We start from the raw sequence: 26,311 nt of genomic DNA on the forward strand, positions 1-26,311 counted from the left end.
AAAAATATCTATTATATTACATAGGTATGACACACCTGTCACATTAAATTTAATATGTTATAATCTGAATTTAAAATATTGTTTAATATTTTCTCCATCGATATATTTAATATTCTAATTATAAACTCTAAATACTAAAAAGAACACGTCTATGCAAGCACTATTACACTATCGATTTCTTAATGCAGCTTTTTAATCAATAATCGATATTAATTAATTTAATATGGTATTTCCTATAATAGAAACATGCAATTATAGCGAGTTGCTATAATTGCATGTTTCTACTATAGGGAATACCATATTAAATTAATTACTATCGATTATTGATTGAAAAGCTGCATTAAGAAATCAATAGTGTAATATACTTGCAACATTCGTTACTGTTAACAGAAGGCAGTTCTAGGTTCAGGTCATTTATGAAGTACACAATTGCTTGCAACCAACATGACTTTATAACCCATTAGGCCTATTGCTCATAATTAGTGTTATCGAATGCTATATAAATTTGTACTTTTTAATCGATATCGTTGGCTTCTGGTAAGTGTGATATAGTGTAAGTTATATACTTTTTCATCTTACTTTTCTACAATTAAATTGAATTATGAATGGAAAAGTAATATAGATATAATTGTATCAATTTTTAAATAATATATGTTTTTCGATCTCTAGTGGCCTGTGTTAAAAAGACACAATGCGATTTTAATGCGAACTAGGAACACGTCGAATACACTGTTGAACGTGCGACCGTTATAAAAGGACACAAAAAACGTTACACGGATATTTTCGAACGGTGTTCCTAACCGTTCGTAAATAAATGTCGCTACATTTTTAATAAAAGTCGCTGACTTTGACACAGATATTTTGAAAAGTTGTTACTATGTCACTATTCAGTAAACAAAAAATTTTCAAATCGTCGAAAGGCTTTATTAAAAAACAATTTATATAAACAATACAAGAGAAGTTGTATACATAATAGTTGTGTTAAAAAACAATTAACAAAAAATAATTAAATTAACAACATCAACAATATATAATTATAACTAGCAGATATGCCTGGCGTTGCTCGGACAAAAAGTAACGATAGCGAATATTAAGATTAGGCCTATTACATTATAACCAATCTTACCCGTTTTCACAGAATGCAAGAATTAGGTTCTTCGTTTCCAGGCTCATTAGAGAAGTTTTAGATGGGTCTAAAATGTTCGATTTCCCGCAAAAACGCAAAAAACCGCATCTGCGCCTGTAAATGTTGCACGTCGCTTTCTCTTAAAACTTCCATTGTTAACAATCCCATTGTTAACGAATACACTTTTTTTATCCCACGTGGTACCCTACTACAGCGCTGTTAAAACAAAACAAAAAAAAGCATTTAAAATAGTACAGTAGACGCCGAGTTCTTCAGGGTAAGCCTTAATCCTCTCCCTCTTCCCTGTGGGGAGAATTCCGAAAAATCCTTTCTTATTGTAATTTCTCGTGACGTATCCTAGCTGTGTACCAAATTTTAACTTTCAACTCCTAACCGTTTAGGCTCTGCGTTTATTATTATTATCATCAACTCATCTCTATTACATATATCAGGGGTTCCCAATCTTTTTTACACAGCGACTTTTTACAGGCATAATTTTTTTGCGACGCCTTTCTAAAAGAAGTTACCTGCGGGTAGCTCTAGCAGACATTACAATTTCTTTATCATTCAAAGAAAACTCCAAAGAATATACAATTTTAATAATTATAATTTATTAGAAAACATAACACTACAATTAATGAAAAGGACAGACTTGCTTTTCTCAGCATAACTTCTCAAATCGGGGCTAAAGTTTTGAAATCGCTACTCTCATTTCTTTTTCTAAATTTATTTGTGACCAGTATTTCGGCTTGATTACTGCAACTGCAAAAAATCCAGTTTCACACAAGTATGACGTAGCAAACGGTAAAAGAACCTTCAAAGCTATCGTACTGATAGGAGGATATTCTTGGGATATATTGCTCCAAAATTCCAATGGTTTTTCTTTATCGAATTGTAGTTTTAGGCTCGTATCACAAGATAGTTCTAACAACTGTTCTTCATCGACTGTTGAAAGTGTAGATGGGGTGGAGTCGATTAGAATGGGTCTTTAATCCAATCGTATTGATCTAGATTCTTCGGAAAATATATATTAATTAATTAATCGATAATTCCAATTTACGTTTGAATTTTAGAAATTTTATGTTGGTATTGTAGAAATTATAATAGGCTACATTACGTACGTATGACAAACTTCATTTTTAAAACAAATTGCTTGTAATCAGAGTATAAAATATTTTTATTATTTTTTCTAATTTCTAATTTTTTGTCCATCAAAATATATTAAATTTTAGTTGCGAGATAGTCGTTTTAATAGGACACGTGTGTGATACGCAATTTAATTTAATAGCTTACTTCTATTATACGATATATCATGCTAATTAAAGAGTATTATTTATTCATGGAATGTGGTCCATTATCAAATCGATAATGTAGAAAACATTAAAAATATTCGTCACGTACGTTATAGGACAGTTGCAATCTGTGTCATTTGTGAAGTATATGCCAGTTGGTAGCAATTTATACCAACCAGCATATTTTTAAAATCCGTTCTTTTCCATAATTAGTGTTATTGAGTGTTATATAAATCTGTTCTTTTCAACGAAAATCTTTCGTATCTGGTAAGTGTAATTTAGTATTAATTTAATACTTTAACATTTTTATGTAAGCGTATAAATTATTACCATCGTTTGATTATACAGTCAAACCTGTTTTTATGCGGTCATTTTTTGTGCGATTTTTAATGCGATTTTTTATTTGTGCGATTTTTTGTGCAATTTTTTATTTGTGCGGTATAGTCGGCGACTAGTCTCATGCGTTTTGTCATGTCTCACGTTGACGTATTATAGCTAAATAAACTTATTATAGCATAAATGAACTTATAGCAATATTATTTCATGAATAATGGAAAAATGAAATAACCTATGAAATTTATTTTTTAAGTCAACAAAACACCACCTGGACTAAAATATGTAAAACAGACGATAGACGAGACGATGCAGTCAAGTGCTGACATCTGTTGTCAATAAATTCTACGTTTGTTTCAATTACGTTAATTAAACCTTCAAAGTGCTTTAACATTCCTGGACCATTAAGATAAGATTTATTTCAAAGCGTAAATTGAAGGTAAATATACTGTATTATTTACGTATTTTCTAAATCAGATTCCAAAAGGTTTGGCAAGATTCCAAATAGCTGCCAAGCCTCTTCATGATTTCGTTTAAAAAAGCAATTCCTAGTTATTTCGTACGGTTTTGAGTTATTTTCTATGTGAGACCTTTTTATGCAGTCCCTATACACCGCATAAAAACAGGTTTGACTGTAGTTTATCAAAAGTGAATATTAAATATATTTTATTGAGACCTATCAGTGGCGATCCGTCCATGGAAGTTGAGGAATTACTTAAAATTAATATTTTATTATAACCGCATTATGTATTTTATTACAAATTTCTATACTACATGTGATAAAAATGTTAAGATTGTTATTGTATATTCGAATATAAATTCGTATATGCCTATTCTCAATAGAAGCGCTGTATTGTCGAATATGAAACAGCTTCCCCGGCCAAAATATTTGAATCGTGTAAAGCAGCCGGATTGCAGGCATTCGCGTATGCGCTTTACAGAGCACAAACCTCTGGCAGTTTTAGCTGGTAGATGCTACACACCAAAATATCATATAACGCTCCAACGATTCTACCCATTAACAGCTATTTGACAATGTTTCAAGATTTAAAAAGTAAAGAATACTTTTTATTCAATGTTACTTTCATGTTACGTTTCTTTACAAAGCTATATTTAATTATAATTTTCTTATAATTGTAATTATATTGACAGATTTTCAGACAATATCTTTAGAATTTTCATCACTTTTAGTTGTTAATAATTTTCAATATTATGAAAATCAATTTTTCCAAGAGAGTTTTAATTCTTTATATTAAATAAATATTACGGAAAATTTTTTGATTTACCTAAATTACGTAGCGAATTTCAATATTTATATTCATGTGCAGACTATATTGGCAAGTCACTCTTAGACACAAAAAATATTGTAATTAATGTCGATCTCAACAAAGATGTACAAAATATTATATGACTTAATATCATTGATTTTGACTGTTCCATCAAAGAGTGCATCTGCTAAACGCAGTTTTTCAACCACGAAGCCAATTCATACATTAGAAGGAACACTTCGTCAGTAGAAAGATGGTCGTCATTAGCATTGCTTTCAATAAAAAAAGGAGCTTTTAAATACATTGATGGAATCAAGGACGAGCGATTTTTATCATAAAGTAATTAACGGCTTCGTGGGAAAAATCGTCGAATAGAGTTAGTTTATAAAAGACAATAAAACCAAATTCTTAAATTTTTGTTTAGTCAATTATCTATTTTAGAATTAAAATAAATAAACTGTTTATTTTCGTCATTTTCAGTATTTCTTTATAATTTTTATGGAAACACAGCTTCTAAACATCAAATGTCATCGCACGCCACTTATATAAAATATATTTATAATTGTGTAGTTGAATATTCTTCTATGAATTTTGTGAATGCTCTTTTCTGATTCGCTAATTGTCTTTGCTACCATTTTCGCTATATCATTCACACAGACTTCTGGATTCCATTCAGTTATAGAATGAAAAAAATTTTTCTCTCAAAATAATTATCAAAGCGATGGAGTCAGAATCTATTTTTTAAAATTTACTTGTTAAAAGTATACGGAAAATTATTTCCTTTCTATTCCGACTTATAGATCTCAAATATAACTAAAAAATTTTTTTCAAAGCATTTATAAAATGAACTTAAAAAATCTTAAAGTTAATAAAAAGTTAAAACGAAATTAATTCGCAGAGAAAAAATATCATTTATTACTTTAACAATGCTCCTAAATGCATTTCGCCTTTACCAGGCCTCTTCAGTAGGTTTAACATTACAAAGCTCATTTCTCGACAGTAACTCAGTGGAGAAAACCACTTAAATGATTTACAAAGACTTCCCAGCATTCCGCTGTTAACACTCCCGTATTCAAATTTACATTGTTACTTTGCATAATAATAGCAAAGTGTTCTTTAACTTTTCGAATTACAGTAGTGTTAACAGCGGAATGCTGGGAAGTCTTTGTAAATCATTTAAGTGGTTTTTCTCCACTGAGTTACTGTCGAGAAATGAGCTTTGTAATGTTAAACCTACTGAAGAGGCCTGGTAAAGGCGAAATGCATTTAGGAGCATTGTTAAAGTAATAAATGATATTTTTTCTCTGCGAATTAATTTCGTTTTAACTTTTTATTAACTTTAAGATTTTTTAAGTTCATTTTATAAATGCTTTGAAAAAAATTTTTTAGTTATATTTGAGATCTATAAGTCGGAATAGAAAGGAAATAATTTTCCGTATACTTTTAACAAGTAAATTTTTAAAAATTTTTCTCTATTCGTTTAGCGAAGCTTTTCAGCGGTTTTCTTTCTCAATATTTTACTGTGTTTACATTTAAGTTTACCATTTTTGTAACTTTACAATATACATAGTTTAAATTGACAATAGTTATTATAATGAATGAAAAAGAAAACCAATTATAATGCGCAAGAAATTATAATGCGCTAGACCGGAACAAGTTTATTTTTAATGATTCAGAATGTGCAAATATTCATTAAAATGAATAATTTAATGACAATCTGTGTTCGATACCTTCGTTGGTTTCTATAATCGATTCACTGCTCAAATAAAAATTTCCACAGGAGTGCCTTTTATTCTAATGTCAACATTGAGTTTACAGATGAAATACAGAGACTAGTGATGAGAAAGCTGAAAATTTTTTGAAGAAATGACGTTTACATATTCTCGTGATGCAAAAAGAATACAGGGGGCCGTATTGTGGTCACTTATCTCTCGTCTGTTCTTTCACCGACAAATGGCGTCAAAGCGAGAGACGAAATTCGTCTCTCATACACAGTGGCGATTCTGATCGTTCGTAACGATCTCGTCTTTGTCGTTGATGTCACGATTCTATACTGTTGATTACACATGTTCGGGTTATCTGCGCGCGCAACACGGTATAGAATTTTAACCAATGTAATTGTACGATTTTCGAAAATGTAGAATATAAAAATATAGAGCAAGTGGTACGGCACGAAGTAATCAAAATGTCTCGACTGTCGTTATCCTCGAAACAAATGGAAATTTTAATACTTGAGTTGCAAAAGCGTCCATATTTAGTTATAGAAAAATTGGACAGGAATTTTTCAAAAATACTTTACGAGATGGATGGGAAGAAGTTAGGGATAAAGTGAACTGTCTAGCTAATGGTCCACTGATTGAAGTGGAACAATTAAAAAAAAGATGGGGTCAGTGGCGTTCCCGAACGTAAAGTAAAGCGGAGCGGGAGAAAAGTGAAAATCGAAGATGAATTCGATCTTCCACCGATTATAGGACGACTTCCTTCCACGATTTATGGTTTCTGCCTGGCAGTTTGATATAAACAATGAGTGTCCGACTACAAACGACTTTTTCGTATGTTTTTTAAACTAATAAATTTTTTTCAAAGTTAACCGTTTTTTCGCGTGTTTCGTGACAGGTCAGACCTGTCTGAAACCTCACATTTCCATAAAAGTTTTAAAAAAATACTGGAAATGACAAAAATAAACAATTTATGTATTAAAATACAATAGCACAATACAAATACAAATAGCCTAAGAATACAAATAGCCTAATACATACATAATACAAATTGATACGATACAAACAATGATAGAAAATCTTGTTTTTTTAAATTTTTATAAACTAACTGTATTCGGCGATTTTTTCCCGCAAAGTCGTTAATTACTTTATTATAGAAGTCGCTGGCCGTCGACTCCATCGACGTATTTAAAAGCTCTCTTTCTATCGAAAGCAACGCTAGCGACAACAAATTTTTTTCTGACTGAGTGAGTGTTTTTGGCCAATGTATGAATTTGCTTCGTAGTCAAAAAACTGCGCTCAACAGACCCACCGGTAGATGGTACCGTAAAAATTAATGATATTAAATCATATAATTGTTTTAGTATATCTTTGTTCGGATCGTCATTAATTATAATATGCTTTATGTCTAAGAGTTACTTGTCAATATAGTCCACACACGAATATAAATATTGCGATTCACTACGTAATTTAGATAAATCAAAAAATTTCCCATAAAATTTACTTAATTTATAGAATTAAAACGCGCTTAGAAAAATTGTTTTTCATAATATTAAAATTATTAACATCTAAAAGTAATAAAAATTCTAAAGATTTTATGTCTGAAAATCTGTCATATTTAATTATACTGTAATTATATTAACTTTGCAAAAAAAACGTACATAAAAATAACATTGAATACTCTTTACTTTTTAAATCTTAAACAATTCACTTAGTCAGATAGCTCCCTACCCAGTGGCTAAGGGATAGAATCGTTTGAAGCGTTACACCTGTGTAGCTTCCACCAGCTAAACCGGGTGAGGTTTGTGCTCTGTAAAGCGCATGCGCCAATGCCCTCTGGCTGCTTTACACCATTCAGTTATTCTCGCCGTGGAAGCTGTCTTGTGAGCGCTTCCATTTCGCCACTGATATTCGAATATACAATAGCAATGTTATCGTTTTTTCAGATGTAGTATAGAAATTTGTAATAAGATACATAATGCAGTTATAATAGAATATTAGTTTTAATTAATTCAAAATACGTTAAAATATGAAAACTTATATTTTAGAACTACAAGGGAAAGTCATTGGAAGATGGAAGCGGCACTTCCACCGCTTCCAATGACGGCACTGCTGAAAGCATAATTTTACTATTATAAACAACTATTATTCAATTGTAATATCTTGTATTCAAGTGATATTGATATTGAAATGAGTGATTTGACATAAAAATTTAAAAATACCACTTTATAGACATTTGATTTTATTTATAGTTAGATGGTTAATTTGTATAAATACTTACAACTTGAACATTAACACAATGAAACTCTTTTCTATTTATAAATGATTCCTCATTATATTTGGAGGATGGAGCTGCCTTGATTGCAATACGAGTGCAATCAATATCTCCTGCAATAAGTAAAGAAATAGTAAAAATTATCATATAATTAAATAGGAAACTTTATGATTTTATACACTAATTTTAAATTTATAAATCGTAACAGCTATTAAAAAAATATCCCACAAATTTATTCACGTAGGGCTACGTGTTATAAGAAAGTTAATTAAATAATATATTATATTCTAAAGAACAAATAAAGACAATTTACTCACCACAAGTCCCGGCATTTGACTGATAGCAAAAAATCAAGACGACACATCCAATTGTTGTTCTCTACTCCGAGGAAAAAAATTTTATGTCCCAATTCGCGGATAATACTGTTTAGTACAGAAGGCGTAATTCAGGACACTGTCGACTGGGCAACTTTAAGTTGGCAATGATCACCGATATTTCTTTGAAATCCATCAGAAGCAAAAAATTGTAACGTTACAAATTTTGAGCGAAATTCCTCATCGTCTAAAGTAAAAGCATTTTCTCTATCTCAAAATACTCTTTCTCGAGATAGGGAACATTTTGTAATGCGATCGTACAGCACGAATAGCACCGAGTCGTCCATATTGGATATAACAAAATCGAGGCAAAAGACGAAAGACCGGTCGAAAGACTACTATCCGCTCGTCTCTGATAAACGAGAGAAGTGTGGAAACGCCGGGAGGTAAAACGGAGTCGTACCTCCTTTTCTTCGGCGAACAGGTCGGCAAGATCCACCCCACTGTCAAGAATGGCTAAATTTTTACGATATCCCGACTCGTCGGAATTGGACAATTAATTGTCAGGTCGAGTGGAGGAAGTGTGTGGGTTCGTCGATAAGTTTAAGGCGATATTCGAAATAACGGAGACCATGATGAAAACAAACAACGATTTATTCAGACAGATAAACAAATACAGAAAATCTAACGCGTCCAGTTCCTAACCGCGTGAGAAAAAGAGTTTACAAATTTAGGGGTCATACCTCTTCCTAGGATATATCGGTGGTAATCAAAGTACTAATTCGTCTCGTTCTCCGGTCGTGGAGTTAAGCAGGAGGGTCGGTTGGAGCGGCTCTTCGTCGGCAAGCTTTGGTGGCTTCGGGTTTCGGCCCTCGATTTTCGGGACGGATCCGACAGAACGGGTGTCTTATGTGAACCTTCAGCGGCCCCGTTATCAGCCTTTTCCCCCCTTATATACTACAGGTCACGTTATCTTCGATCACCAATCGCGATAGTTGGTGAATCGCTGATGATTCGATCTCCGTGACTCAGCTTGAATCCGGAGAGAAAGGAAGTGCGTTTTGACGGCGGAAGGCTGCACATCCTTTAAATTTCGGCCTTTTTTTCAATTTCCTACGAGGGTATTTGAACAACAACAAAAAGAGATTTTGGGCCGGGTTAAACCCGGTCCTCACAGAAGCGAAGAGAGAAAAAGTTGTCCAGAATCGCGTTTAGAGAGACGCGATGATCTCTCGAGACGTAAACAAATGATTAGCCAATCAGCGACCGGCTTGTGAAAGACGAGAGACGAGAGACAATGACTAGAATAGAGCTCCAGTTTTCTATCGATGAAAATGTAAATTAAATATTTTTTGGTATGCCAAAATAAATCAGCTTTCTCCAGAACACTTTCGGTGCAAACTTCTCTGTGATGTGCGAATTTTTTAATTTTATATAATTTTTCTGCAATTATACGAACTTTTGAGACACCCTGTAATTGCCACCACGTGTAAGAATTACGGTAGTTAGAAAAGAAAAGAAATAGAAACTTAGATCGACTAGTCTTCTTTCTTTGCTTGAACTTAATATTTCTTTGCTTCTGGATAAGAAGTGTAAAGTTACTATCTTTATTTTCTTCGTAAACTTTCTGGTAAGTTTGAAAATTCCAATGCAGCACTTCCAACATCCAAAGGTTTCTAATTACGTTACTGTTACATATAATTTCGGAACGATGTATGCTTTCGTTTTCTATTTAGTGCAATTATTATATAAAAGTCATTATGTTATTTATATTTTTAAAGAATAATGGAATGAGTACTTAAAGGATAAAAAATAATAGTTTCAAACAATGTTTGAAATTCATATGCATTCAGATCGCATACTTTAAAAACTTGTTAAACAATATTTTTTTTAAACGTAAAACAATATTTGTATTTAATTTTGTTTAATAGTACTATAAGGAAACACAATTACTTGCATGTATCATTTATTTCATAATACAAAATTGTTTTACACACACTTCACATAAGAGAACAAGCAATTATTTATTGTGACATCGTCACATTCCGGGTTGCAATTTTATATCATAATTTAGATTTATAAACTTAAAATACATGCTCTGTATCTCATATTTGTAGTGGCTTATTTTGTACAGTACATCTTACTTTTCCTTTAAGAAATAAGTCGTGCCGCTCATCTATTTAACACCTCATATTTAAATTGAATAACGTGACTTCCGATTTGTATCGGAAGTTTTTATGTAGTTAATATAAGCCACCAGCTCCTACGGTTATCAAAACCCATGTCCGTTTTCATCTATTTAACTCCGTTTTCGTCTTTATGTAATATTTTTACATTAATTCTATTTGTTTTGCAATTATTAAGTATTGAATGTTTATACCACAAAGATTGATTGTATTTCAGCGAAATTCCCGTTAAACGTTCTTGAATTTCGTTATTTAATACCTAACCTGTTTCAGCTATGTACTAACTATATAGAAAGATAAAAAATATTTTATTCACTAAAATACTGTCAATAACTTTCGACTACATCTCTTGCTCTCCTATTTCACAATAAATAAGATAAATTTTTTACATATTTCATTTAACGTTTCTATATTTAATGTATCTAATCCTTCTTAGATTGATATTTAAAAAATTTCATAATAACCAAATAATATACAGTAGAGCATCGATTATCCGACATAATTGAGAACTGCGGTAGGTCGGATAACTGAAAAGTCAAATAACCGAAAAGTATGAAAAAATACATTATTAGTATAGTGTATTAGGCCTGGTTTAAATACTAGCCTCCCTTTCATGGTCGAGCCAGTGCTGCCAGCTAAAACATGCAAATCTTTAACAAAAATAATGTTAAAGTAGCCAAGACATAACCAAATATTGTAGCGCCACATAACTAGTGGACATTTGAATTTGCCGACTAGAACGCGGTCGGATAACCGATAAGTAGGTTAATCGGGAGTAGGAAAATCGACGCTCTACTGTATATTGTTTAACGCATCGAAATGGTTTTAATGTTTCTGAATACTTACCATATAATTATTTTTATAATAGCATACATGGAAAATCAATGTTTGTATTGTATCCTTCACCCAATTTTGAATTTGTCAATTGCCGTTGGTGATGTGGCCATTTCGCCATGTACACATTACAAACGCAAATCGAAACACATTATATTTGGAAACATATACAGGAATATTTTGCGAATTATCTTTCTCAGTCAAACTGTCATACATATTATTAATGTGTATGCAAGTCTGAATGGCTCCATTTCATGCGATACTATCAAAAGTATAAAAGGAACAAAGTACAGTCTGTACCTGAGAGGAATCGTGATTTTTATAGCTACAATCTGTATTACTTTTCTCGACATGAATGGAAATAAAAAGATTACCATCGACCTGAAGATATCGACATATAAAGGTGAAGGAAAAAAATTGGAAAAGTATCAATCTTATACAATTGCCGTATTTGGAATTATTTATCTAATTCTTTCAGTATCAATTTTAATATTTACGTCTATCCTTATCTGTTTAAAAATACAAAAAGAATCTAATTACAATAATGCATTGTTTTGCGTTGTGTTTTATAACACATGCTTACAATTCGAAACAGCTCTTTGTCTATGGATTATATCGGCATTAACTATTACCGGTTTGGCAATAATGAATAGATTTAATGCAGTTTCTAATGAACTGCAATTGGCAAGAAGCAATTGGCAAAAGAGCTATGTAGATCGACTGATTGCCAAGCATCAAGAATTATGCTATTTATTGGATCAAGTCAACAGAAAATGGAATGGAAACTTTCTTATAATTTACGGAATAATTGCTTATCTGGAAGCGCTTTTCATATATGCTGTAGTATTTGCAGAGCTAACTGGCTACTATTATATGATAATATCTATCGGAGCCGTAACTTGCACAGGGTTAGTCTTGATCTTGACTTTTACCATTTCTCACGGCATCTCATCGGTAAGTATTCCATTACAAAAGTATACAATTCATGACTTTATTACCTCACAATGTTTTCTTCAATAATTCTAGGTATACGATTCCTTTCAGGAAGTGAGACGATTGTCTGCAGCGAGACGTCAATTATCGGATAAAATTAAAGTTAGTTTTCATACACTTGTATAATTTCAATTAAAATTTTAATGAATTTGTATTTAGATTCTAGGCTTTATGAAAAAATTTCGTGAAAATAAAATCGGAATCAGTTGCGGGGATTGCTTCGTTATATCAAAGGAATGCCCTATACAGGTACTATTATCATAGAAATTAAGGGTGAATAGTTTCGCCTTATTTATAAATAATTCATTTAATTTGTATTTTAATACGATTATTTTTTACTCCGCATTGTTATATGATAACAATATAACAGTTTATTAAAAATTTATAGTAGGAGTTTGCATTTGTAGGTAATAAGTTAATAGATTAAACTTTTTCGTATTTTTTTTACAAACCGTTAAAAAACATTTAACCGAAGAAGAAAAAACCGTGAAAAAAATTGCATTTAAAGAAGAACATTGAATAGTCTTTTTGGTTAATTCATTTCTTTCATATTTGCGGTAAATGAACTGTCACGTTTTGTAAGTAGAATAGAAAAAATTTTCGTGTATCAAATAAAGAAAATGATAACATACAAACAGTAATTGTTGAATCTATCAAAATAAACATTGGAAGAATGATTTGACCGCTTACATTTATATATTTATCTCATGTAATTTAAATCACTTAACATAATATAATAATGTATTGTGAATTCGAATATGAGTGTAATTGTTGACATCTCATGCATGTATTTTATTCACATAAGTAGTTGCTTTTCTGGTTGCTGCATAACAAGAACGTATTATTTGTTCGAAAACTAAATAATAATTAGCTATTGTTCAGTAGTGAAATAGGACAATTGTGCAGTATTGCAAAAGAGTATTTGTGAAAAAATAGTTAATATTAATGTCAAAAAATTATTTATTCCTATAACAGATAATTCCTCAACATTTAAATAAATGTGAAAATAAAGAATAGAGACTTACAGATGTTCTCAGCTACATCGCTTAATAAACGCAATGATCTAGTAATATATTCACACACAGTAAAATAATAAAATTAACTACTGTTTAATAAACGTGAGGTCATATAATAAATAATTTTAGTTTTTTTCTTCTCCTATAACATTTCTGTATAAAACTACTTTAAATAACAGAAATATATACTGTTTTTATTAAAAACATTTATAAATATTATTCGTACAATTAGCGTTTTTATTATATTTTTCGAATTTTTCAGATGTGGAACACATTTTACACAGCGTATAATATGTTACTTAAAATACGCGAGATTACAGAAGGAACTTCACAAAAATGCCAGTCTACTGGAATGTTGTTTCACAACACTACACAAATCTTGTTCGAGAAATGAAGAACTGTATATATTTTAATCGAAATTTCACAAACCATGTATTATTAAATTTTGCAAGTAACCATAAGCAGTGCATTTAATAATAGAATTTCACTTTATCTAAAGTATGTATTACTTATTTTACCAATGAGGCATTTCGTTCTGCATTACCTTTTTTAGAAAATTCGTCGCGACACTTTTCTGCTGGTGTCAAGCTGAAATCATTTAGTAAAGATTTCATATTGATATAAAGTGAGTTGTGAAAGTACATTTATCCGATATTTTACTATTTATTTCGTAAATAAAAGAATGTAATGCTGCATGTCGTTCTTTCGAAGACTACTATAACCTGTAAATTGCCAAAGATGAAGTTTTTCTTTTTACAGCGTCATGGTTGAAACCGGGTGTATGAATGAAAATGTACTGTTTGACAAAAAAAAAACTTACTTTTGAAAATTGTAGACGGTAGAATAGACTACAGATTGCACTAGAAAAATGTTTTATGCGAGTCCAAGCCACTGGCCTAGAATTAGGCCGGTGGTCTGAACTCGCGTAAATTTTTTTGTATTTTTCGAAATATTTTTTTCAATCGTAAATGCAATCAATTGAAGTCACTTTTGTTATTTTTATTAAAACAATTGAAAAATATTGTTGTACTTTAAATTGTTGTTTATCATATGTTTATGATGATCAGGATTATTAGAGAGGGTAGCTGAAGGTTAAACACAGTTATTTAGCTTCTAATATAAAAATATCGAAACTGTTTTTTAATCTTATAAATAAAAAGCTTATTATTCGATTTCAAGTTGTTTATTAAATGATAGCGATGTTGTAAAAAATACGTAACTGCAAAAAGTGTAGACGAAAATATAGGTTGATAAACGGGAATATACGTTTTGTACTTGTAAAACATCTGATATTATTTAAGTAAGGTTATATGGACTAATTTTTTAATGAATTACTTGTGAATGTTAAAAAGTAATTGGTATATTTGTAGACTATAAAAATTTCTTGTTAATTAACTTTTTATAAAATATTTAAAGTAAATGAAATTTTTCTTTTTTTTTCACTTCAATATAAATGTAGCGTTGTAAAATTAAAATTGTATAATCCGTACAATGTGTAAAAAATTATTAACATCGAATAAATATAACAATCAGTAAAAGTTACTTTTTCTAGTAACAGGACAATACATCTAAGATATGTTCACACCAAGAAAAAACGTTAATAGATATAAAATACGTATATTTTAAATACGTTTTTACATACGCACTGATGTGTTAAAATTACATTGCTTTCCCTGTACGAATAGGTGGATAAGAATTGAAATATTTTGGAAAATTAAAATCGAATAATAAATAAATAATGTCAATTATTACAAAAAGTAAATACATAATTTCACAATTTCATAACTATAATTAATACATCAATGCTAAAGTTATAGAAACAAAATTAATATTGCTATAAAAAATACATAGCAATGAAAACATTTTTAAATGTAGCATTTAAAATTTAATATCTAACAATCAATTACATATTGTTACATTGAAACAATACAGGGATGTAATTTTTTTATCATACTTTTAATGAGTTTGATTTAAAATATATGCTCTCTGTCTCAAATAATTAGAAGCTTGTTCCTGTACATTACACTTTTCCTTTAACAGTAGAGTCGTGCCAGTTGTCTATTTAACACTTTTCAGGCGAAAACGTGTAAATTCAAATCACGTGACTTTTTTGTAAATTGGAAGTTGATATGTAGTGAGTCGTGGGCCTACTGCCTATAAAGTTTTCATATCTGGTCTCTGTTGCATCTATCTAACTTTGTTCTTGTGATTATGAAAAACAAGTCAGACAGTAGAGGTAAGATGGGAATTTAGAGGTATAATTTTTTTTTACAAATTGCAACTAAATTACGAAACTGTTTATTCCTATATAATTATTAAAGTTATAAAAACACGTTTTAAGATGATAAATAATTGAATTTATATTTTGGTAACTCTTATCAACAATAAAATTACAAGTTTTACTATAAAATAAAAAAACAAATATTAATTAGTACACATTACAATAATCTTTAACTCTGAAGAAATGTTTGAGATTAAAATTTTTTAAATATATATAAATTTCTAGCACATCTAAATTATACATCAAAATTATTTTAGTTGACGTTACTATTAAATATTCAGCAAGTCAATAGTTCATTAAAGCGAAGCAGGATCCCATCAAAATAGGGATGACATTGTTTAGGCTTCCATTTACCAGTAATTTTAAATTCTTTATTAAAATCCCGAAATTTTAACAATAGGCTAAAAACCAGGCGTTAGAAACCCTTATTGCTCTTTGACACATCTGTCACAGTCTATGTGAGTATTCCATGCAGAAAAAGAAAGAATTAACTAAGCTGGAAATTAATTGGGAAGCATCGATTCTAGCAGTGATAACAATAATTGGGAGAAAGATGTTGTTCGGTTTTACTCGTGCTTGCAACAGTGTGTATTGTCTGCACTCTATTTGATACTAAAGGTCAAAGGTCAGATGCAAATGATACCAAAATTACTAAAATGTGTTAACCTAGTTTACATAATTTCGCAGGGGACATATTTATAAAAAGATACTGTATATTAGCAAGCTAATTTACGTATTTTTATGGGAATCGAATTATTAAGAAAAGTGGTATATAATTGACATAATTTTATGGGTTTCAAATTGATAAGAATGGAAATAAATATTTTTTTAAGTACCAAACGGCCAAAAGTCTTTATTCTAAAATATACACAAATTCAATGTTTTAATTAAACAATTATTAACATAATTAAATGCTATTATTAATTGTTATTATTATTTATTATTATTAATATTATTATTATAATCTGTGTCCAGCAGATTGCAACAATTATGAAGTGGTTGGGTATTTTTCTGCTGAAAGCGGTTTACAGTAGCGCTGTTTCGGAACAACGCTACAGTACAAACACAATTGCTAACTCTATATTTAAACAAAAGTTCAAACACGTAAATACAGAATCTACTCCTAGTGCTTCCAACTTTTTCTTTCAATGCATACGTCATTCATTGTTCAGCAGATTCAGGTTGCTACGAAACAGCTACCGAATTGCTGTTACAACTGTTGAGTCTGCTGAACGCAGCCGATCACAGGTTACAGCACCGGGACAGTTGCAGGATTGCTTTCAGCTGGAGTTAATTTCCACACAAGTTTTACGTTTGTCGTAGCGCCGGAGTAAAAGAAGAATGTCGATTTCTTTCCTGGGTTGGGACGACACAGGTTTCGTCATATGGCACAACTTATACAAGCTATCTCACAACCGAAGATGGTCAATCTTGCATTCGGTCTATTGTTTATAACGTCGTGTAACGTCTTTAAAACAAACAATTTCTTTCTCTGATTAAAAAAATAACCATCGCGAATTTTAGTGATAGCTCTGGCCTGTGTAGAATTTCACAATGTGCTGTAATTAATTGTTGGAAATGTTGCGCTTCCTTATAGTACCTACCACAGATGTTATAGAGAGAATGATACATATATTCATACATACATAAAAAACATCGGCTGTATACAAGATGTTTAGACGGCGGAAAAGAGGGTAAGGGGAAGGGAAAGAACAAGAGAGAGAAGATACACAGTAGAGAAAGATAGCATCTCTCTGAAAGGCATACATATATTTACTGTACCCTCTAAGCTTGATGTTAGCTTGCAGTTTTTAGGCTGCAAGGCCGTAGTCTCCCAAAGGGACTAAAAGTAAACCTGAGTATAGCGAAGACCACTAATTGAGTGCTGCCACGAATAACTAAATGGAAAAGTTACTGCCAAATGGCTGTTAGTAGGAAGACTTATATCTACTATAAAACTGAAGACTAAATACTATTAACAGCCATACAGATAGTGTGAAGACAAACGAACACAACCACAAACTAGACAAGACAAACGTACCAACAGAAGACAAATGAGCTATACCCCAATTTTTATTTTTTTATATATTTTTATTTATCTTTTTATTCTTATTTTTATTTATTTAAACATTAACTTACTCACTAACTAAACTATCCTACCATAACCTAGGACGAACCTAACCAGACGATTAAAGCTAACAACCCTAATCTACTTTAACCTAACCTATTATAACCTAACCAGAAGCTAAGCGAAGAGCCCCTAATCTAACTTACAAGAAGAATATCTTAAACGCACCGAACATAGGCTAAAAACACAGAAAATACGAATTAAAATATGCGGTTGAAAGGCAGCTATATACTGACAGTTGAAAGAAAGCAAGGGAAAGTTAATTGCCAGTCATGTCCCTGGAGTAAGTGCTCTCACGAACTCCACTAAGGGATATGATTGCGAGTACATGATGAAACGTTGTACTGTACGTGTGTGAATGAGTTGGTGCGGGTTGCAAGGCCATTTGTACCCACCAAGAATAACCAACTTTCATTAAACTATCTCTAAAGTGATCGTACCTATTGCAGCAAAAGTGAAATGGTGTTTGGTCCTCTTGAATTCCACAATCGTATTGTGGATTGTCCCCAAAGTTAAATCTATGTGGGTATTGCTTAATGTTGCTGTGTGTTGTAAGTTGCTGAGTCTGGGTGTAACTAGGGTAAAAGTAGCAAAGAATAACAGTAGGGTTATCCTTGGGAATGAAAGTGTGGGTGAGCCTATCAGTGGTGTCATGGTTTCTGCGGTCTTGCCAGAGAATAAAGATTTGCATCGTGACATGATTGTTGATGTACGAGATAGGAACATAACTGAAAGAATTAGTGACTGAAGACTTTGCAGGCAAGGTGCTCAGCAATCTCATTGCCAAGAACTTCTGCATGACCCGAAACCTATTGGAAATCTATTCTAATGTTGTCGTCTAAGTGTAATTGCTAGATTCCTCATCCAGCAATCCAGCTAGATCCAGTGCTGCGGATCCGCAAATACTCAATTAGCTTTTTAAATAATGGCGAAAAAGTCTACACCTTTATCAATCCAGCAAAATTTAATAAAATAATAACGTTTTAAATCGTTTTTGACGATTTTCCTCAGTTACAAAAAATAGAATATAAACTATAAAACATAAAATGTGTTCGGAATAAATATAAAAAGAATAGTGCTTAATTATATCCCATTTAAAAACAAGATACATGGATGTACTGCCAGGTCTAATAATTTTCGCATTGTATACCGACATAATCCCACTGTTTTCAAACTTTTGAGAAACAATAAAAAGAAAGAGGATCGGAATTCAACAACGACTATATATTCGGTGCCTTTACATACCAACGTTTCAATTCCAAGCTTGTTTATGTAGGTGCAACAATGCGCAGTTTAAAACACTCAAGGAGCACAAATATACAATCAGTAAGAACCTTGACAACACTACACTGGCATCATACGCAAGACAGCAGGATGTTAACGTCCAATGGGATCAAGCGGCAATTATAAAAACGACGACGAATAGGCAAACGGTCAAACATCTTGAGAGATTGGAAATCTGCAAGGCGCACATGGCAACTGGTTGTATAAACCATAGAAATGCGGACGCATTGTCTACAGCGTGAAGATCCTTTCACCTTAATTAATGTTATTAACAAACGATGCTGGTTTCGTTGTTATATCTTATAATTTTTTTCGTTTTCGCTATTTATTTCGTTTATTCATCCATATTTTGTTCGCTTGGACGTTTTCCGTTAATTTTTATATTTATTCCGAACACATTTTATGTTTTATATTTAATGTTCTATTTTTTGTAACTAAGGAAGATCGTTAAAAACGATCTAAAACATCATTATTTTATTAAATTTTGCTGGATTGATAAAGGTGCAGTTTATTTAACTTATTCTACTTCCAGTACATAGTTGTTATATACATATAAATAACTACAGACTAATATGTAGAGCCTATATAAGAAAACTGGTAAGACTGATAGCCACTTAGCAACTGATTATCCGTCCTTACATTATTAAAATATATTAATATAAATTAATTAGTAGTATTCCTTGTGCTATTATTTAGCTTAAAGATTACATTATAATTATAATCTAAACATTTAAAGTTAATTAACTCTAACTCAAGTGTTAAATGGAACCAAAGTTGAGTTTACTAACTAAATGTGTAAGAAGTTTTACTGATTAATAGTGACCAGTCTAAATAATAAAAGCTTCTTAAGTATTTTTTTTTAATGTTTTATTTTTTTAAAAACACCCTAAATTGCTGGATAGACAGATAGACAGATGGCTAACACTTTATTGCACCAAAACTACATCAACGCTGGATCCAGCTGAAATGATTTTAGTCCAGAAAAAATCCAGCTGGTTTGAAAACACTACTGGATTGCAATCCCTACAAAATTGGTGGTGCTTTCAGGAGGAGATGCATAGTCAGATAAGAGGCATGTAAGAAGAAACCAGATGTAATTAATCGGGTTGAGATCAGGCGATAGAAGTGGCCACTTCGCAGGCTAATATTTTGGTCCCGAAGCCATGATATCGCTTTCTTGAATGCATTGGTTTCGATCGATATTTGCTGATAAATGAATCATCTTTTTTTAATGAGATAATATCAACAAATTCTAACAAATAACTGCTAACTATTTCAGTGTACAGTTAAATCTGTTTTTGTGCGGTTTTTTTCTGTGCGATTTTTATTTGTGCGATTTGTTTTGTGCGATTTTTTTATTTGTGCGATTTGTTTTGTGCGATTTTTTGTGTGGTATATGAAAATTTCAATCAAATTGGAACATAATTGAATCCTGTAAAATTTTTTGAAACTTTATTGGATATTTGCTATGAGATCAGCAGGTTTTTTTTTCATTTTTTATTCAGTAAAATTTTTTTCTCATACGTATTTTTTAGTTCCCTCTTATTTTAATAGCATAAAAATCAGAAATATTATGTTATATTTGAACAGATGCGATAAAATAGCTCTCCTCCAACTTTAGACTGTGGGTGTGAAATTTTATGCCTTGTTAAATGAAATAACACTTTTTGCAGCTATATTTATCAAATAAAATCATTTTTTAACGATTATTTTTAACTTTTTAGTGTTAGATTCGTATTTAAGTGGAAATAATTCATTAATATAAAAATAAAATTTCTAGAAAAGTTTTTTTCCCATTAGGAATTGCAGAAAAAGGCTCAAAGAGTAAAAAAGGCAATTCCTAGTTATTTCGTACGGTTTTGAGTTATTTTCTACGTGAGACTTTCTTTATGCGGTCCCTATTTACCGCATTAAAAAAATATTTTTTTAATTGTGTTACGAAAACTATTTTTTATAGCCACTCGTGAAGTTTCGTGCGATTTTTTATGCGTTTTCTTTTATGCGGTCCCTATCTACCGCACCAAAACAGGTTTGACTGTAAATAACATCATCCATTTCATCAGGTATAGAACATAACAGTCCAGACAAAAATACGTAATACAACCCAATACCATGAGACTACCACTATCAAATTTCAATATCGCTCGTTATATACTATGCCGCGTTTATTTATTTATTTATTTATTCATTGAGTTTTTGGATCGAATTACATTAAAAATGAATACTAAAAATACATTTTTTCAAACCACGAGTGCTTTATATAAGATGACAGATAAAAAGATATAAATTAAAGGTATAATAAGAGATTTTATGTGCGATAATTTGTTTCTCAATTTAGAATAGGTTATTTGGTATATGAAACCCAACGCTAATGCAGGAGAAACAATTTTTTAAAGTCTGTGTATAATCAGATATTTGCATAGGTACAACTTAACCTGAATTTATTGTCAACATATGCGGATGTTCTAAATTAAGTAACAATGTTTCAGCATAAGTATTGTTACAAAATCGTAAAAACTCAAATTTTACACGCGGTATCTCTTTTGACTGTAAAAGTGTAAGCTATCCACTTACTCTTACATCAAGTAAGGGTAAGTAAAATTCTGTCTGTTCTGACGGTCCTCGCTGAGACAGTTTAGTTGATCTCCGCATCAAATCTCAGACCTGAATAATACAGTAGAGAGTCGTAAATCGAAATCAACTGGGGACTGGGGTTGTTCAAATTAGTAATTTGTTCCGATTACCGATTATGTACGAATAAATATATTAACCTCTCCGATATTCAAATTTTTCTCTGTTGCGTGTCGCTTCGTGTTGAATTTTCGTCTATTTTAAGCCTAACGAAAATTTTTATAATAATAATCGAGGCTATCGTATCGTTAAAAATTATTTCTTTATTTTGTACAAACGAAATAAATATATTGAAGAATATAAAAACATGAAAATTATACTTTAGAAGTAAATCTAGTATCAAAAACGTTCGATTGAGAACGACACAGTCCGACTGAAAATCGTTCTGATTACCGGCGATTCCGATTACCAAGGTTCCGATTAACGACTCTTTACTGTAGATTGATTACAATTTAATTTATTGGACGATAAGTATTTGGAATTACTCCTATTTGTAACAACATGTTTTTAACCGAGAATAAATTAGTTTTCATTACATGTATTTTTTTAATTTAAAAATTATAAATACATTCTTGATGTTATATGAAGTTAATTTAGTCTATTGTATTTGTGATGTCATAATTTATTTTAAAATTTAAAAAAAAATCTAATGTAGATATTTAGTTATTTAATTTAATATATTAAACAGAAACTTTTTTCAGATAATTGACATTTAATAAGTTTTACATCTGTGGAATAATAATTAGATATTTCTTAAAATAATCCATAAAATGTGAATTCCTTAATTACAATATTTCGAGTATTTAATCACTATTTCATATCTTAAAAACTTATTTTTAAATGTAACATGAAAATTATTTGCAATGCTCGTAAGTTACATCGTAACTTGTATAGTGTAACACACGTAACCGGAGTATTTTCAATCATCTGTGATTTTTTTATGTGTATGGTGAATGAAAATTACATGATATATTACATCATAAATAAACGCTGAAGAAAAGTATCTAATCTTACATTGATGACAATTGTAAAATCACACAACAGTAGACAGGGAATACCGTGGAATTGTGTTGATTAGCAATGCAAGACACTGGTTTCAGCAAATAGTTTAGTTGACAGAATTTAAAAAAGTAAGGCTATCAAGATATATGGCTATTAAAAATGTCTTTTCTGAGTGAACAGTGAAAAATCACAATTTTCGTAACATAATTAACATTACTGTTTTTTCATAACTGACTACGAGCAAATAATTCTAACATATTGTTTTTTAAAGTATTGGCAATAATACTACAACATACTTAGTATATATTGTAGCACTGCTTTTGTCTGTAAATTGTTTCTTATGATCAGAAAAGTTATTCAAAAAGTATAGCTTTAAACACTTGCGATAATTCCTAATACTACGAAATACATTCTTTACGAAGTATTTAATTAGCAATTTCTAGATTAATAATTATAACAATAAATCGTTTTTATGTTTATCTAATGGCAAAATGTCTTCGTTCACTCATACAAGCCAACTGTAATTAACAATGATATTATCTGAAAAGAATTCTTATTGTGTATTTTATAACGAGTTCATTTACACTTTCAAAATTTAATTTGTTTCCAGTGATTGATTCATTTGATTCAGTATAATTATGTATGTTATAAGGGAACTTACAATTGTTAATATTAGTTTTTTATCTACAGCAAACATTTCACAGGCTGTAAATCTTGGCAAATCTTCTACACATTTAGAGAAAACAGGATTTTGTATCAAGTAATTATTGCTGGTTGAAAAAATTATATAGAAAGCTTTGGTTATTTCATTTGCAATATTTGTTACTCGAGTGACTGCAACACATAAATTTATAAAATATAAAAATAGTATAATCGATTTTAGGATAAGGTCGTTTAACAATTTTAATTTTAAAGATGGTGGGAAGGTTAACAATACTTGAAAAGTGAAAAGAAGATCACATGCAACATAAATTGTCCAAAGAAATAATATTGAGGAGTAAATATTTGACAAATCATTAGCAATTAGTAAAACTTGCTTATGAATTTTCAGTATCACATTTAATCGTGAAGAATAAAAGTGGCCTTTTCTTAGAGAAATCAGCAAACACATTAAAGTGTTTTCTAATTCCCCACAAATTAATATAAAAAATAGAAATGACTAAAGAATGGGCATTACGTAAATTCCATACGTAAGTGCGTTATCAATAATCAATAAGATGGTTTCTAGAGTTCGGGTTACCTTCAATCCAAAATATGTATAACTAAACTGAACTGAAGACGTCATCATAGTCTTTGCAATGCAGTAAACAAAGAAGCATATCCAAACAATAATAACTTTAATTTTTAAGCATGTTTGATTAAATCCTGTTTCTAGACGAAAATCTTTGAAACTGTAGAGCTTCTTAAGAAGTTTTCGAACTTCGTTCTTCTTAAAATGAAAATGAAGTACGGATACAAAACTGTTTATCATATTAAATTGTAAAAATATTATCGTTATAATCCTAGCTATTGTACAGTTCTTTGTTACAAAAACAATGCTAAGTGAAGTAAAATATATTTGGTGTAGTATACCAATTACGATCATCATTACATCATAAAAAGTAATTCGTCTTGCTTTAAAATTTAAGCCACGAATCATCATGGAAATCAGCAATGGATTCCAAGCATCTCGATATCCGTCTTTGCGAGTTGATTTCAGAATAGGATAAACGACACTTACCGAGGAAACTCTCATCTTTATAAACTGAAATAAAAACACACTATTAGGTTTAAAACTTATAAGCGACTTATGTTTACAGAAACAGATAAAGTCTGTATATAATAAGAACTTTGTGTGTGAATGATGTGCAATTCCATTTTAAAATAAATGTAGATTGAATCCACTGAATTAATTTTTTCAAAAATTTAATTTCGTTTAACATTAAAGTCAATGATAAATACATTTGTATTGTTTAGTTCGTGCACTAATGTCAGAATTTTGTGAGAATAGAAATCTATAATTTAATCAACTTTATAAATTTACACAGCGATTTTTAAAATATTTCGGAAATTAAATTCGTGTTTGTTAGTTGTATGCAGTGACATCACATTTTCGATTTGACGGCCAGATGTCCGAGTGGTCAATGTTGCAGTTTACAACTATGGTTAACTCTGGTTGGAATGCGGACGGTTCGAAAAATCTTTAGGAACTTTTCATAGGTATCGTCTTTCACCACTCGCCGACCTACTGTGAGCTTGGCAGAACCCATAATAGATTTGTTTAAAGAGGCCCTCTTTGTGCCCACAAGACAGAATGGGTTAAAAAAACACCGAGTTTTTGGAACACACTACCGATTCGCAAGGGTTTGTGTGCTGAATTTATTTCACTGATCTCCGGGTTTGATGTTTTTACTCTTCCATAATTCTGCTGTGTCAAGTGTATTAGTTTCAGATTAAATGAATCATTCATAGAATGCAGCTTTCTTCTTTTTTCTGTCTAATCGACGTGACAGGAATAAAATGTTAGAGATAAGAAATAAACACGCTTTATCATTTTTGACAATAAAACACATTGTAGACCAAATCATTTTTTTTTATTAATTCTAAAATATTTAAATTTTGAATAAGTCAAACACGGCAATCGGTATTTTTCACTTTACTAGAAAGTTCACGTTCGTATAGTCTAATATGAAATTACATAACAATTTATTCAATTTGGCATATTTAAAACACAAAATAGTAATATTGAATTAATTTTGATAACTTCAAATCGTTTCGTATTTCTATTGTTGTTTCTAACACACGACGCAATGTAATTCAGCGATCACTTGACTTCTTTTCATCTTTATTTCAGTTGATACGTGTATACATTCCGCGTTTCTGGCCCAATATGTTTCTCTTCATTTAACTTTCTTTATCTTAAATTCTTTAAACTGTATGAGGTTTTTTGTATATGGAATAATATTTTTCCTATTGATGCAACAGGAGTATATTGGGCCCGAAACGCCGAATGTACACGCGTATCAATTGAAATAAAGATGAAAAAAAGTCAAGTGGTCACTGAATTACACTGCATTGTGTGTTAGAAACAGTTTCGCATAATATAAATTATATGTAATAAATGTTTTTTTACAATAATCATGTACAATGCTATTAAACTTACTGATTTTCAACCGCTGAGCTTCAGCATTAACAGCCCACCAGAGGATTTTAGGCGATAAACATTTTTCAAGGTTATTGAATTAACTATATTGGAAAGAATCATAACAATAAGTATACACGTCAAGAATAAAACCTTTTTAATTTGAGTATTCGATTTTATCATTGTTTTAATGAATAAACTATACATAATATAGTAAAAATATATATTCATAAGCAGAACAATATGACTATAACACCGAGTTATTTCATTTTAATCAGAATTTTTTAAAATCAAAAATTTATCTAAACATACCCACATTTAGTTAAAATTACTTTAACTTAGAAATAGCGAAACATTGAGCAGTTTCTTAGAAATAATTATCATCCCACTTTTAAATACAAATTAAGACAATGTTAATTGCCTTTCTTATGTAAATGAAAATTATTAATATAAAAAATTATTATTGTATCTTGCTAATATTTTAAGACACGACAATACTGTTTTATTCA

This window comes from Centruroides vittatus, unplaced genomic scaffold, assembly GCF_030686945.1.
Source record: "Centruroides vittatus isolate TY-2023 unplaced genomic scaffold, ASM3068694v2 contig_254, whole genome shotgun sequence".
NCBI lineage: Eukaryota > Metazoa > Arthropoda > Arachnida > Scorpiones > Buthidae > Centruroides > Centruroides vittatus.